This window comes from Dasypus novemcinctus, chromosome 24 (genome assembly GCF_030445035.2).
Source record: "Dasypus novemcinctus isolate mDasNov1 chromosome 24, mDasNov1.1.hap2, whole genome shotgun sequence".
NCBI classification, from domain to species: domain Eukaryota; kingdom Metazoa; phylum Chordata; class Mammalia; order Cingulata; family Dasypodidae; genus Dasypus; species Dasypus novemcinctus.
In genome coordinates, this window is record NC_080696.1 from 22,548,117 (window position 1) to 22,564,632 (window position 16,516).

Below are 16,516 nucleotides of genomic sequence, written 5' to 3' on the forward strand. Positions count from 1 at the left end.
TTCCTCTGAATACCTTTGGAGGGAGTTTACACAATCCCAGCCAGGCCCCAAGGCCAGGCACTTGCCTGCACATCCCAGACTGGGAAGCTGTGGACAGGGAGGTTCTGCAGCTCAGCTGGATTGCAACTGGCTCCAGATTCCCTCAAGCCTGTCTCCCCTACCCCTCCCCCCCCACCAGCTGTCCAGTAAACCTCATTCTCTCCCAGAACTCAAGGTAGGGGGTGCTGGGGAGCATCACTTAGTGAAAAGTACAACAGGATGGGAATGCTATGGTCCTGTCTTCCCCATTAGCTGCATTGCTGATTCTCCATCACTCTTCAAGCATAGAGGTGGGTTATGAAGACTGGGCAAGCCATTGCCAATTTAACCAGGTTTTAACCTGGGAAGGCATTGGCACAGACTTTCATTTGCAGCTCCTGGAAATCGTGTCTCCTATCCTTACAACGAGAAAAAGCTGGACAAAATGAAAACCAAAGACTCTTCTAGGTTCTATCAGTAAACTGAGATTCCAGGGCTTTTGGAGGCAAAAACTGGTAGGAACACTCAAATGTAACTTTAACCAATTGCTGGAGGCTGAGTATAGACTAGAGAGAGAGTGAGAAACTCTGGGGTCTTATGGGGGCCCACATACTTTCATGGGCTTTCCCTCCAGGAATCCCGCTAGGTTCTTAAGGTGAACTTTCCTCCTGATTCTGGAAGGGGGAGGGCAAAAGTAACCTTTGTGAAACACCCCAGAGTCTTAATCCATAGAGAAGACTTACTTTCCAGTGGAGGACTTCACCAGAGTTGAGTTCTGAAACCTTACTGGAGGGTGAGGAACGATGAAAGTGAAATACTTCCATTCCCGCCTTCCCCAGGCTTTAAGGCTCACCTAAGTGGGAAAATATCTCAAAGTCAACAGGTAACAGCATTTCAGGAACTCTGCAACCATGGAGTGAAGTAGGAAGTGGGGGTGGGGGTTATACCACTGGAGGAACACAAATATTTGTGAAAGTCACAACCCTGAGACACAGACTTTCTAAAACATTGAGGCTTGATAAGCATATTATAGAACACTGTTCCTCCTTACCCTTCTGCCACACCATCAAGGCTCCAGTAGAAAAACAAAGGATTATAGCCAAAAGAACTGCAGGTCAGGGACTCTCTCTGAGGACCAGTACTCAGGAAAGCCCTATAGTTAAGAAGGGAAGGCACAACACACATGCACACATTAGAGAAATGTTAATCTCTTGTACCTATTGATCAAAAAACAAAACAAAACAAAACAAAAAAAACCACTGTTAAACACATCCCACCTTGTAGCCAGATTTCAGAAAAGGAAGAACAAGGCCCACATGGTTTCACTGGTGAGTTCTCCAAACAATTAAGGAAGAAACAACACCAATTATCTACAGTCTATTCCACAAAATAGAAGCAGAGAGAAAATTTCCCAACTCATTCTATTAAAATCAGATAAAGTTATTATAAAAAAAGAAAATTACAGACCAGTATCTCTCATGAACACAAAAATCCTTAATAAAATATTAGCAAATCCAATCCATCAATATATAAAAGTGATAATGTTAATGGAATGCTATGATTTCTGGGTTCTAGGTTCTTGGCTATGTCACATAAAGGAATTTAAGAACATGCCTGTAGCAGTTTGATATTATTTATGAATTCCAAAAATAGATATTGGATTGTGTTTGTGAACTGGTCTCTCCCTCTGGGCATATTAGATTGGATTGGATTCAGAGGTTTCACTTTTACTTGATTAAATAATGATTAAAGTGTTAATTGGGCCTCATCAGTAGGATGTTGAGTCCCTACTCCCTTGGTGGGTGGGACTCACAGAGAAACTGCACTGCAGAGGAGGGAGGTTGGAATTTTGATCCTGGAGCCTGGGAAGTAAATACATGGAGAAGCAGATATGTGAGGAAAGAGAGAAAGTTCCGTTAGACACAGCAGAGACCCTGGGAAGAGAAATGAGCCATTCACCTGATAGCCTACAACTGGCATTGTACAGTGAGCAGAGCAGCTGAGTCTGGAGGGAAATGAGCCCCAGGAGAGAGATGAGACTTATCCCAGCCTACAGCTGATATTGGAAGAAGCTGGGCCCATGGATCCTTAAGAGGAGGAAACCTGAACCCTGCAGGTGTCGGCAGCCATCTTGCTCTGACACGTGACAACAGACTTTGGTGAGGGAAGTAACCTATACTTTATGGTCTGTTAACTGTAAGCTTCTATTTCAAATAAATACCCATTTATAAAAGTTAACAGATTTCTGGTATTTTGTATCAGCACCCCTTTAGTTGATACAATGCATAGGCTAGGCAAAGGAGTACAGAGTTTATTGAGAAATGAGAGAAAAGAAAAAAGTACACAACCCCAGATCTGGGTGTGGGTGTGCTATAGGGAGAGACACACATGTGGGGACACAGATTAGGCCTTTTTAAGACCTTTCCTTCTCCCTTTTCCTAATAATGTTGGGGAGGGGCCACAGATGTTTGCTGTTCTGATTGGTTGCCTTTCCGTCCCCATTTGTTAGCTCTCAGGGGACCAATGATGAGGTCTTTGGTTTGGAGTTTTCCAGGACCATTGGGGAGGCCTGTTTGAAGTTATCCAGGGCTTCCTAATGGGGCCTTGTGGTTAGGGTCTCAGCAGGGTCTTTCTGCCTTTGTTCTTAGTAGCAGACTTCTCTCAAGGGGTTTCCAGGAGGGGGGGTCACAGCCATTTTCTCTGCCATGTCCCAGCTATGATTCAGTCTTCCCTCTTTCCCTATACTAACCTGCCTCAACACACCCCCCGCCCCCAACCCCCAGAGAGTTTACACCCTTATTGTTAAGGGGAAACTGAAGGGTGATGGTAATTCTTCTATAGCTGCTTCCTGCTGGTTAGGGGCAGTAGTCCTTGCCTGACAGGGTGTGAAAATCTCTGGCTATTCGATTGAAGTTGAGGGAAGGCTAGTCTGGCACTATGGTTGGATCTAGATGAAATCCCCATATGACTAATACCTTCTTCTGGAAGGCATTGATTCTGTAAGAAATAAACTTAGAATTTTGAAGGTACATGGTCCTACTAAAAGGATAAAGAAGACGGTGGTAAGCAGTCCCCAAAAGAGGGGCAGCCATGACATACTGGACCACAAGAGTGAGAAAGGCCAGGTGCCCCCAGAGGTTGCATCCACCAGAAATTGATGGGATTGATCTTGTAGGTTTCAAATGTCATCTAGGACTACTCTGAATAATTACATAGAAACAGCATTCCTCCTTGAAGAACAGGCAGATTCCTTCCTGTGCCACTGTTAGCATGTCTAGGGCTTTATGATTTTGCAGAACCACAGCAGAAAGGGAGTCTATTTGTTGTCTAATGGCTTCTAAGACTTCTAGACTCTAAGGAGAGATTGTGGTAGAGCTGCTGGGCTTGTTATAAACTGCTAATCCCAGTTCCCATGGTGGTGGTTATGCCTAGGACAGCTGGGAGAGGGAGGAGAGGCACTGCCCTAGACAAACTCACAGACAGTATAGACAACAACAAGACAAGCATATGGCAAGCAAAATAAAGACAGTACTTAAGAAAGCCATTCTTTTATCTCACAGGCATGTCCATTAGTTACTTAGAAAATGGATTAAGTAGTTTAGGCAGCTTAGTATAGGGAAAAAGGAAGAAGAGTCACAGCTGGGACCTGAATGAGAACATGGCCATGAAACCCTGCCTGGAAACCCCCTCAGGGAAGGCTGTTACTAAGAACAATAGTGGATGGATCCTGCTGAGACCCTGGCCAGAAGATCTCATTTGAAACTCTTTCCAGGGTCAAGAGGAAGCCCCAGATAACTCCAAACATGCATCTCCATTGGTTTCAGACAACTCTAAACAATAGGCCTCATCATTCATCCCCAGAAAGCCAACAGGTGGGGATCATAAGTCAGCCAATCAAAACAGCAAAGAGCTGGGGCCCCTAACCAACATTAGGAAAGGGGAGAAAGAAAGGTTTTAAAAAGGCCTAACCTGGGGCCCCACCCATGTCTCACCCTGTAGCACACCTGTACCCAGGTCTGGGGCTGTGTACTTTTTTTCTTTTCTCTCTCTCATTTCTCAATAAAGTCTTTATGCCCTTGTCTATCCTATGGTGTGTCCTTAAATTCCTTTATGCAACATAACCAAGAGTCTAGAAACCAGAACCCAGAACCCAGAGTGTTTGCTAATAGTAATGTATCACAACTAAGTGGGGTTCATTCCAGGAAAGCAAAGCTGGTTCAATATTTGTAAATCAATGTAGTTCAACATATTAACAGACTGAATAAGAAAAACTTTCATGAACAAGGCTAGGATGTCCTATCATCATTCATTTCTACATCATACTGGATGTCCTCGCTAGTATAATAAAAGAAGAAAAAATAAAGGTATACAGATTGGGAGTGAAAAAATAAAACTCCCCTTATTCACAGATGACATGATTGTCTAGAAATCCCCAAAGAATCTTAAAAATAACAAACCTGGAGATAAAGAGTATAGCAAAGTTGCAGGATACATGGTAAATATACAAAAGTCAATTGCTTTCCAATATACCAGCAATGAACAAATGAAGTACTTAGGTATAAATCTAACAAATATCAGAAGAGTCAATATTGTTACTATGCCAGTTCTTCTCAACTTGATAAATAATTTTAGATCCTAATCAAAATCCTATCAAGCTAAATGGTATATTTTTAGAAGCCACATCTAAATTTTATATGGAAATGTGAAGGATTTAGAATTTGCAACACGATACCAAAGAAGAACCCTTGGAAGACTCATACCACCAACTTCAAGACTTGCCTATTGTTGGGAAAATATAAATAAAAACTAAGTCTTCTTCCAAAACAGGAAACTTCTCCACAAATGTAGAAGAGAATGTGATACATCGCAGGCACTCTGCAGAAAGATTGCAAAGACAGAAAGAGAGCTCGCCCTTTTTTATGTGGTTAATGGGAAACAACCCATTACATACACATTCTTAAGATATTTCAGAGGTAGATTTACAATTTGGGTCTAGGTCCCCTCACCCTTGAAGTTATCCTAAACTTTCCCCAGGAAACTGGAAGGTAGGAGCTATATCTTCTTTGATTACATCATGGAGAAATGGAGACCTTGTCTGGTGAAATTTGCAAGAGATTCATTCAATCTTCTACATTATAAATTTACAAACCTTTTAAAAGGACAAAGAAATGGAACTTACACATTTTCTGAAGTAAATGAAAAGAGAAATGAAAGGGAGTAGGAAGTATCTTTACTTATGTTCAAAAGGGAGAATTAAATCCTTTAATTTGTATTTACCTTCATGCTATAAACATGCAGTAATTAAGACAGTCCAATATTGGTGAAAGAAGAGACACATAGATCAATGGAACAGAATAGAGATCTTAGAGAGAGACACATACAAATATAGTAAACTGATTTTTAAAATAAACTTTTGATTTGAAATAGTTTTAGATTTACAGAAAAACAGAGTTCTCATATATTCCATATCCAGTTTCCTCTATCTTTAATTGGTATGGTGTATTTCTCACAATTAATGAACAAATACTGATATATTGTTATTAACCAAAGTCAGTACTTTATTCAGATTTCCGTAGTTTTAACCCTAATGTGTTTTTGTTTTGTTTTGTTTTGTTTTTCTGTGCCAGGATCCCATCCAGAATAAAATGTTACTTTTAGTCTTCATGTCTACTTAGGCGTCTCTGGGATATGACAGTTTCTTGGGCCATCCTTGGTTTGATAACTTGTTTTTGAGGAGTAGTGATCAAGTTTTGTCGAATTTCCCTCAGTTGGTATTTGTCTGCTTTCCTCATGATTAGACTGGGGCCAAGGTTTGGGGGAGGAGGACCACAGAGATAAAGTGCTCTTCTCATCACATCACTTGTAGGGTACATATGTCAACGTGACTTAACCTTATTAAGGTCAATATGATCTTGAAAACCTTGATAAAACCACCTGATCAAGGCAGTTTTTGTCAGGTTTCTCCAGTATAAAGTTAATCTTTTTCCTGCTTTCCACACAGTACACTTGGGAAGGAAGTCATTTTATGCAGCCCATGTTTTCAAGAGTGTTATGTTGTAACCACTGACTATAGTGTTAATACTTGTTATTGTAATGGTTATTTTATCTTAGCTCCATTCCTTTACATGATACTATATTTGTTTATACTTGTTATTGTAAAAGTAACAACTCCACTTTCCCTTGGTTGAATCCATAAACATCTTAAACTCCTTAGACCTGGGGAGACAGATTTGAGCCCAGGGGCTCTTTCTCTAATGACAATTGATCTTGTACTAGAGCGCTTTCTCTCTCTGAAGCAATGGTGTCAGTATATTGAGTACCATGTGCATCAGGTAGTGAACTATGATTTTGGCAACAATGTTCCATATCTTTGAATGTGGATATCAAAATAAATTCTGTGGAGTTTTTCTGCATGGGAGATTTACCTTTTTCTTTCTTTCTTTCTTTCTTTCTTTCTTTCTTTCTTTCTTTCTTTCTTTCTTTCTTTCTTTCTTTCTTTCTTTCTTTCTTTCTTTCTTTCTTTCTTTCTTTCTTTCTTTCTTTCTTTCTTTCTTTCTTCAATTATTTATATCATTATGGATATTCTTTGTACTTAAGGTTATAATTCAATATTGTTTTGTTTTTGTTCAAATTGTTCCAGCTTTGGTCATTGGGAGCTCTTTCAGTTGACACCTGTGTCACACACCCCCTTCATGCATGCGTGTGTGTGTGTGTGTGTGTCTTTTGAGCACTCTCTTACTTTCTGGCACTACAAGATGCTCCAGGCTTATTTTGTATATTTCCTATTTCCTGCCCCAGTCCTAGAAGCAACCATTTCAAATTATTTTTCTTATTCATCCATTTCACATACTTGATTTTACTAACTTGATTTTTCAATGTTGAACCAGAATTCCATATCTGTACTAAATTTCACTTATTCATGGAATTCCATCTGTGAATAAAGATAGTTTACTTTCTTTCCAATCTATATGATTTTAGTCTCTTTTTCTTGTCTTATTGAACTAGGTAGGACTTCTAATGTGATGTTGAATAGAAGTGGTGAGTGAGAACACCTTGCCTTGTTCTCCATCTTAGAAGGAAAGTGTTTAGTCTCTCTCCATTAAGTACGTTGTTGGATGAGGGTTTTTTGGTAGATATTTTTAGTTGAGGAAGTAACCCTTCTATTTATAGTCTATGAGTGTTTTTGTTTTTTTTTTTAATCATAAATGGGTATGAGCAAGGGATAAAGGAAATCAGGACAAAGATAAATTAATAAATTAATATCAGTAGAGAGATGGGTATTATGAAAAGGAACCAAACAAAGATGAAGAGAACAGTAACAGAAATTAAATATTTCCTAGCTGTTCCTCCAGCTAGTATTATGATACTTAGCTTAACTTGAATACCCTAGAGTTTTACAGCTGAAAGATCTCTAAGACCCAGATTCTTTCTGAGGTGGAGTATTAGGGAAACCCAAAGTCATGAGGGGAGACAAAAAAATATGAGGAGTATCAATTGGCACAGAAATTAAGGAACTTTTAGAAGGAAAAGCAGAGAAAATCTGCATTACCTTGGTTTGTTAATGAGTTTGTAGATGCAGCCCCAAAGCATAATCCATGAAAGAAAAATATGGGTAGGTTGGACTTTATTAAAATTAAGAATTTTGCTCTGTGACAGATATGTGAAGAGAATAAAAAGGCAAGATGCAGATTGGGAGAAAATATTTGCAAACCACCCATTAAAGGGCTTGTACCCAAAATATACAAAGAACTCTTAAAACTAAAAACAAGAAGATGAGCAACTCAAAAAATGAACAAAATTACTGAACAGACACCTCACCAAGAAAATATACAGATGACCAATAAGCATTGGAAAAGGTGCTCAACATCATATAACAAAAGGGAAATGAAAGTTAAAACAATGAGATACCACTACACACCTATCAAAGGAGTAAACTTCAATAACTGATGATATTGTTAATAAGGATGTAAAACAACAAGAACAATCATTCATTGCATGTGGGAATGCAAAATGGTAGAGCCATTTTGAAAGACAGTTTGGCAGTTCTTTACAAAGCTAAAGGCTTACTATATGACTCAGCAAAGGAGTTAAAAACTTATATATCCATGCTAAAACCTGCACACGAATGTTTAATGCGGCATTGTTCCTAATGCCAAAAGTTGAAGCAACCAAGATGCCTTTCCATAGGTGAAAGGATAAACAAATTGTGGCACACCCATACAATGGAATATTATTCAGCAATAGAAGAAATGAGCTATCTGAAGAACTTTGAATATTGTACAGTTAACTTTCTCACTGAAGATTCTGAATATTCCTATATTCTTTCATGTTTTGATGAATGCTGTTGTACAATGTTTTCTGTAAAGCTATTGTGAAAATTTTATTGTCTTTATTTTTTGTCAAAAGTTTCCAATAGTTTTAATCATTTGAATCAATTAAATATAAAAATGAAAAAAAAAAAAAAAGAAATGAGCTATCAAGCCATGAAAAGACATGGAGAAATGTTAAATGCACTGTGCAAAGTGAAAAGTGTCAGTCTGAAAAGGCTACATGCTGTATGATTCCATTTATATGACATTTTGGAATAGATAAAATTATAGAGACAGTAAACAGATCACTTGTCAGGGATTTGGGGGAGGAGGATTGACTGGCTAAAGCACAGGGAATTTTTATGGTAGTAAAACTGTTCTGTATGATGTAATGATGGATACATGACACTATGCATTTATCAAAGCCCATAGGACTTTATAGCACAAAGAATGAAGCTTACATAAACAAATAAAATAAATAGATATTTGGAAGGTTAGAGGATCCCAGAGTGGAATGCAGACTGTGATAAAAGAATATAACTGTACTATAAAAATGCATGAAACAACCTCACTGAAAGGGATGGAAGAAAATGGTGCTGACATAAGTAATTTGGAAATGAGTGGCGTCTGTAAGACTAAAACCAAAAGTAGCTTTATCTAAGCATGATATTCTAGTTGATAAAGTTGCCTCCCATCAGGATATAAGTCAACTATTCTGAAACCAATAAAACTTGTGTACTGAAATGGAACAATTAAGTAAATGGATGGTGGAATGTGGAAACCAGGTTTCTTACTCCTGGAGTGTGAGGGTACAGATAAACAAGGGAAGGAATTGTTACTGAGCAAGGACTTGTTGTCCAACAAGCAATACCATAACATTGGGATTTTGAAAAAAGAAAGAGTTTTATTGTGAGGTCAACTGGTAAGGGGACAGATGGTTACACATAGAGATATTTATAGATCTGTGTATATATATGTGGGTTACAATGCACACATATATTTATGTGCTGTCAGTTGAGAGAGGCTAGAATCAATGCCAAACCCAGTAGTAGTGATCACAACTGGTGCCCAGATCTTGGTTTCTAATACTATACTTCATGGACAAACAGCTGGTTCTGGACTGGGGCAGGGTAAACACAATATAAGCTTGGTTTATCTTGTAGTGCCAGCAAATAAGGAAGTGGGGAAAAAAGAAGAAACCATGATGAGGATACATCAAAGGGACAATGAAGCAAACTGAAAGAGCTTCCAATGGTCAAAGCTGGAACAATTTATGCCAAAAAATTAATAAAGCAGTATTGGATTATAACCTTAGGTATAATATAAAATCCCACACTGACCCTCTGCTCTGGAGCAGACTCAGTGCTCTTGCTCCCCTCTATTTGTTGTGCCTTCCCTGGCGGACACTCAAGGATATATTTTGATCATCACAGGAGTGAAAATAACTCCTGGAATTTATGCTTGACTGTCTTTCTCTGGGGCAGCAGCAAGCCCTGCCTTAATGCTCTGTCCCCAAGGCTGTGGCCCAGGTCCAGATGCTGTGAAGTTCCAAATGTACCCATAGCAGAGATAATGAGGTAGTGACAGTGTAGAATAATTTCCTGCCTGGGAATGGAACTTTCCAGATAATGTAGAACTTCCACCCCATGACCCCAATTCATGCCCCCAAATAACATGCCTTTGGGAAGGCATGGACCTCCTATCTCTGGTGGGAAATGGGAAAATGAGGCATAGACGGTAGGGACACATAGAGTAAGGTTGAGCTGGGCTGGCTACCCAGGCCAGGTGCCCCGTGGTTCCCAGAAGAACTCAGGGGAGTTCATGGGGGGCCAACCAGCTGCTGGACAGGAACCCCCAGGTCTTGGTGGCCTCACTCCATGAAGTGTCATTTCCTAATCATAGCCCAGTTTGGAGAGGGCCGGCCAGAAGGTGGAGAGGCCTTGCTGCAGGACCTCCTCCAAGACCTGGTCCTTTTCCTCACCTTCACATGCTCAGAATCCACACCTGGGATCTCCCTGTGCTCCACAGGCTTAGGAAGAGGGGGCATGCAGGGGCTAATGGTTTTTAACAGACCTGGATGAGGCCAACATCACGGCCTCCCTTACTCCTTTTGTTCAGAGTCCTATGGGCTCCAGTTGGTCCTTCTTTCTCCCACTTGAGTGCAGCTCAGCTCCTGCCCTTCTGATCAGGTCCACCCAGTCCCAGGCAACCCCTCCCCTGGCTCCTCTTCTGGCTCCCCCCTGTAGCCCCAAGGGCCTGGCCCCCCCACCCCAGGACTTCAGAAAGCCTGGTGAAGGACTCTTCTCTGGTCTTTCTGGCTGCCTTTCTGCCCTTGCTCCCCAGCTCCTCCAGCAATCCTGTGAGGTTCCATTCCTACTATGAAAACTCCCATTCTACAATGGAAGCTCCCTCCTTACAATGGAAGGTCCCATCCTACAATGGAAATTCCCATCCCACAATGGACATTCTGTCCCAAGACACAGAGGCTCTGCATTCCTGCCTGACCCAGATGGACTTTCTGCCTCTGCCTTATCCGCGAGGGCAGTCAGAGTTGACTCCCAACCACAGCCTTCCTAACTCACACACCGCCCCCACACCCGTGGTGTTTAGAAAGACATTTCAATGTAGTGTCATGCAAACATTGGCCAGACTGTTTCCTTTCTTTTGACCAAGCTGCTGGCTTTGCTCCTTGTGTGCCCTGCCTGCTTCCTCCCCCAGACCCCCACTAACCTGAAATGAATTTTGCCGCTATGGGTTTGCAGAGAAAAGAAAAAAGGAAAAAAGACAACTTTAAACCATCACTGTTCTAAATATCGGTCTTACCCTAATTTCCCACTTCCCTCCACCTCTTCCCCAGGCCTTTAAGCTACCCAGGTGCCTGAGAGGTTCCTAACTAGACAATTCCTTATCTCCATCTTCCTTTCTCCCAGCCCTCACAGACTCCAAGTGGCCTTATACCACAAAGGAAAATACTCCCAACCAAGTGGTCCTAATAGCAATCTCAGGAAATCCCTCAAGCCTCTTCCTGATCAACCCCTACCCTCCATCCCACTCCCAGCCCTTAAAAAGACTGAGTCTTTACTTTGGGTAGAGTTGAGTTCTATTCTTTCTGCCCCTACCATGGTAGAGTCATCTGTTCCTGTTTCCTACAGTCTTGTGCAGTTTTTTTTTTCCTTGACAACATCTCAGCACATCATGAAATGTGTAGGCTACAGATGTCTTCTTCTCTCTACTTGGTATTCATATGAATTATCTCCTAGAGGAGGGATGTTCTAAACCTTTCTGTTCTCTGTCCTCCTAGCCCCCTTCCTGCGGCTGGGATGGTGTAAGCTCCTTCCCTCCAAAGGAGTTCAGGGGAGGCGTAACCTCTTGCAATTAGAACACGGGGCTTGGAGAAAGAAGAGAGACAAAGCTAGACATAGAGAAGCTCCTCTTTAGGGCTGCCTCTGTCCATTGCTTGATCGTGGGTTCCCTCTAGTGGCCACAGCAGTTCACAACCACAATCCCTGCCTGGAGAGTTGGGCTCTAGAAAACACAACTTCATGGCCTCCAACTCCAGCAGCAAATGAGGCTCTGGGATGATTACACAACAGAAAAGACTTCAGCTTTGCCCCGTGAAATATCCCTTCAGCATTATCTGCACCTACTTGTAAATTTAGAGGGCAAGAGAATCTCCTGGAAGGCTTGTTAACACCCAGGTCCCAGGGTCCTTCTTCTACATTCCGACCCAGCAGGTCTGGGGTGGGGCCAGAGCATCTGCATTGCTAACCACCTCCCAAGCGGTGGAGAGGCTCCTGGCCAGTGGACTGTACTTTGAGTACAGCAGAGTTAGGGTAGCTCCTGGTGTGGACATGGGCCATACTCAGACCTGAGAAGTAGCTCATCTTAAGGGCATGAGGAGAGAGCTTGAGAATGGCTTCAAGGGGGCACACTGGACAAAAGAAGGGGTTAAATCATCATAAATGCCCCTAGTTTACTCACCCAGCTCTTGCTCTTCTCTGAAATCCTTGGTCTTCCTGTTAAGGGAGAGTTGCACTTCCTTGTTGTGTTTGTCCTCCTTGTATGTTTGTGTTGGTCTGTTTTCAGGGCCATTGCTATGGTCACTCTTCTGATGTCTCCAGGACAACAGCTTGAGCATGGCAGGGCAATGTTGGGACTGGGGCGTGTCATCTGCACTAAATAAGCAACGCTGTGTAATCAGTCCTGGGATCAACCTGATGGTGGCAAAGCTCTACCCAAACAACTGCATCTTGTCTCTGACGGTTTAAAATCCACAAAAACAAAAGCCAAAACTTAGTGGCGTATACATTCCTATTTGGAAAATGCTTGTGCAAGTTTGGGGGTGGGAAGGTGGCTTCCTCTGCAATTACAGCAAGATCTGTGTGGGTGTCTGGGGAGAAACAGGCTGTGAAGACATGCCAGAACTAGATTTCCTGATAACCCTGAGTGGATTGTAAATGGATCTACACAAACTGGGACAACAGTTCAAGGAAGACACACTTGGCTAAGCCAGGGGTTCACAGGACACAGGCCTCCCTTGCAAATGACCAATGGAACCCTGTTCTGAGAGCAGATAACCTTGTAAATTTCAGAGGATGTCTATAAACTCCTTTATACAGGGATGACTGACCCCTGGACATAGGATATGACTTCACTGTACAACCACACTAGGGGGGAAGGTGGGTATCACATACCCAGACTTATGACCATTGTATGCACAGATATAGCTGTGTCTAGGTCTGCAATGACCTCCTTTCCCAGATGGAGAGAGACCAGAGTGCCAAGAGATGAGCCAGCCAAAGAAAAGCAAATGTGGCCCTGACCTAGCCTTTGGAGCTCTGAGGGTATGACTCTGTTTCCAAGGCCCCAGTGAAACCAGAAGGGAGGGAGTACTTGGCTGAGGAGCCCATGGTTGCCCATCAGCTCCACCTGAGATGCCTTTTCTCCATTTGTATTGTCCCTAGAGGCTCCTATGCATCCTTCAATGCCCAGGCCAAAGTTAGCATTTCTCTAAAACCTGTCTTTGCCCCTCTTGGAAGAATTCTGCCCCTGACTCTTGTGAGCTGTGTGTCCTTGCTTGACTTGTCCATCTCTCTAATAGAGGCAGGACTTCTGCCATGCCATCTTTGTATTCCTGGCATGCAGCATCCTCTCTAGCATGAAAGAGGTCTCAGTAACTGAAACGAACCTGATTTCCTGTAGACAAAGCTCTTCATTTCTGAAAACATAACCTTTGAACAATACAATTTTGGCAATGGCCAGGACCAAACCACTAGCCTATCTCAATGAAACTACAGGTAAAGTCTCTCTTGAGACAGATGAGGGACCTTAATGCAGCTGTGGAAGAGAAGCCAACATCTCTGTTATGGATTTATTACCACTCCTCTGGGTTCCCTTGGACCCCACAGCTCAATGCCATCCCCATGACCGGCCACCATCCTGGCTGGTCTTCTCCTTGTTCAGCGTGATGTAGCCACATCCTGTCTGACCTTGACCATTCCTGTCTCCAGGCTGGCCAGGGCATGCTAAATCCTAGGATGGGGGAGCTCAGCTTCCAGACCACTTCCTCACACCCCTGCACTTCCTGCTGGACAGTCTCTTATGGGACCTTACTCAGATTACCCAAGATTCTCCAGGTTTCCCACGTGCAGAAAAACAAGATGGTTTTGAGACCAGGGGATCAAAAGAACTAAATGTGAGCAGAGGGAACCCCAGGATTTGGAGCAGCAGGAGAGTCAAAGAAGACAGTTCCAGAAGGATGCAGAAACTACTGCACGGTTCCAGGTCCGCCTCTCCATCCCACTTCCCCTTTCTTCCAACTGGAGGGCTCTTCCTAGCTCAGTCATCACATGGCTTTGTGTTTTGATAATTGAAGGGATGATTCATACAGACTTCCAGCAAATTTAAACTAAAAAAGAACAATTGAATTCTAAAACTGGCAAAAGGAAAAGTCAAAATACAAACATTACCACAGAATAGATGAGTGCAAAATGCGGAATTGCTTGCACCCTGTGTGGATCTCAAGTCACAGGCAGTTTTCTTTTCCTTCCTGTTGGTCCAGCCTGGTCTCTCCCCCGACTTTTATGGCATGGAGAGCCTTTCCCCATTCTTTCCATGTGACTTAGGATGAGCTCCCAGACCTGACCGCCTTGGTGGAAAGGGGAAGTGCTGCCCCACCCAGGCTTTCCAGACTGTTCTTTCTTTCAAGTGGGCAGAACCAGCTTTTCCATCTCTGATGAAGCCATGGGTCTCACCTTTTATTGTTTGTTCACATGAAAACAAAGGCTTCTGTTTAATGTTGGGCTACAGATGGGCAAAGTGGAATTGAAGATTAAAATAAGGAGAGAGAAAATCAGGCATTCTTGATACAGCTTTGTTGGCTGTTGCTGAAATCTTTGTCTATTAAAATGTCTTTTCCTTCCTTCCAAAGCCCACCTCCCTTGCCTTTGCCTAAAACAGTCCTTCAGCTCCTCTCTCCTTCACAAGTATCCATTGGGTGCTTGCTACATACAGGGTGCTAGATTCTCTCCTTTATAACCCTGCCTATTTTTCTTTCCTATACACTTCAGTTTTTTAACTTTAAAATATTTAAAATATTTCAAGTAAATAAAAAAGCACCAGAGTCTTATAACACCAGTTGTACTAGGTAAAGTGTACATTTGTCTCAGTATCACAGAAACCCTAAACAACTAGCTGGACATTTATTTCTATGTTGTGTTAAGGATAATTGCTAATTCCCATAGGCCTGCCCTAGATTCTGCAATGCATTAGCCCATTAAAGCAGTACATAGACATGGTAAATGAAAATGATACGTGTTATTTTGTTGTGTGCTTTTAACATTTGCATAACATTTTGCATAAATAGTATACTGCCTTTCTCATAACTTGATATTTTTATTCAAATTATATTTGTGAGAGTCACTGACATTGGCCCTTGTTGGTGAGTTTCTTCCTTGAAAGTACTGGGCTTCATCAAATTCCTAAGTTCATTAAATGACCTCAACTGAGTGACCCTAGGTGGTTTCTACTGTTTTTCTATTAAAATCAGGGCTGCAATGGATATGTTCATTCTGGTCTCCATGGGAGAGCTTCTTAAGAGTAGGCTCCAGAAATAAAATTGCTGGAAAATGGCATAGTTCCTCTTCAACTCCATTAGCGAATGCTTTGCTAATGATTATATATATATATATATATATATATTTGATATACATATATATCACAGTCCAATCTTTTTTCAAAGGCTTTGCTTTGTATATTCTGTTTTAAAATATTCTTTCCTGTATTCTCCTAGATTTTCTTCCAACTGTGCTGTTTTTCTTTGCTTGTCCCATGCAGGTGTGGAATCTGGTTGGAATCTGGTTGTGTGTGTGCATGTGGTATGAGGTAGGGAGCTGAGGGTCTGATCTCCTGAATGTACAAGTGCCTTTCCAGCGCACTTTATGGATTGGTACTTCCTTTACCCTCTGATTTCTGTGGCTTGTCCATTGTAAACTACTTTTGGGCCTTTTAAGTCTCTCTCCTATTGTGCAGTCTGGGTGAAGGGAGGCATTTGCCCAAGAAAATAAGGAAGTGCTCACTTTACCTTGGCCAGGAAAGGGAGGAAAAAGCCGAAACACATACAAGCCAGGACATGCTTCCTGGCCCTGCCTGCCAGGTGAACCGCTCTCTGGTACTGGTCCCTAATTCTTGGTCACTCTCTTTAGCTGTTGACCTGTGACCCTCTGTGGTCAGTGCTAAGCCCAGGCTTTGGGGTTGCATGGTTTGGGTTTAGATCCCACATTTGTAGAAGGACTTCACATATTAATCATTGCTATTGATATTGATGCTATCTCAAATGCTTGTGATGGTTTGAAGTTGTATGTACCCCAGAAAAGCAAGTTATTTAGGTTTGGTACAAAAGGAATTGTGGATTCAGACCATAAATTTCAAATCTTTATAAATAGGCTTAAATACAATTTTTATTAATCAAAATAGGGACCATTACAATCAACACATTTTTTCCAATGAGAAGTAAATCCGTTTATTCCTGTAGCATAAAAATTCATGCTTCAGGATTTGACGAACTTTTGGAAAGCCTTTTCTGCATCTTGCTGGTTGTGGAACCATTTTCCCTGCAAAAAGTTGTGGAGATGATTGAAGAAGTAGTAGTTGGTTGGCGAGTGGTCAGATGAATATGGTGGATGAGGAAA

At 41.8% G+C, this 16,516-nt stretch overlaps 1 long non-coding RNA gene across 1 annotated transcript in view; it reads right to left on the bottom strand.

Annotated features, from left to right (window-relative positions):
- Positions 1-12,391, bottom strand: part of LOC105746766 (uncharacterized) — a 44,133-nt gene extending 31,742 nt beyond the window's left edge. The window contains exons 1-2 of the long non-coding RNA XR_001119031.3: positions 12,309-12,391; positions 762-871 (exon numbers count right to left, since the gene is read on the bottom strand). This is a non-coding gene — a long non-coding RNA (uncharacterized lncRNA). The remainder of the gene's footprint in view (positions 1-761; positions 872-12,308) is intronic.
- Between the last annotated feature and the right edge of the window lie 4,125 nt (positions 12,392-16,516).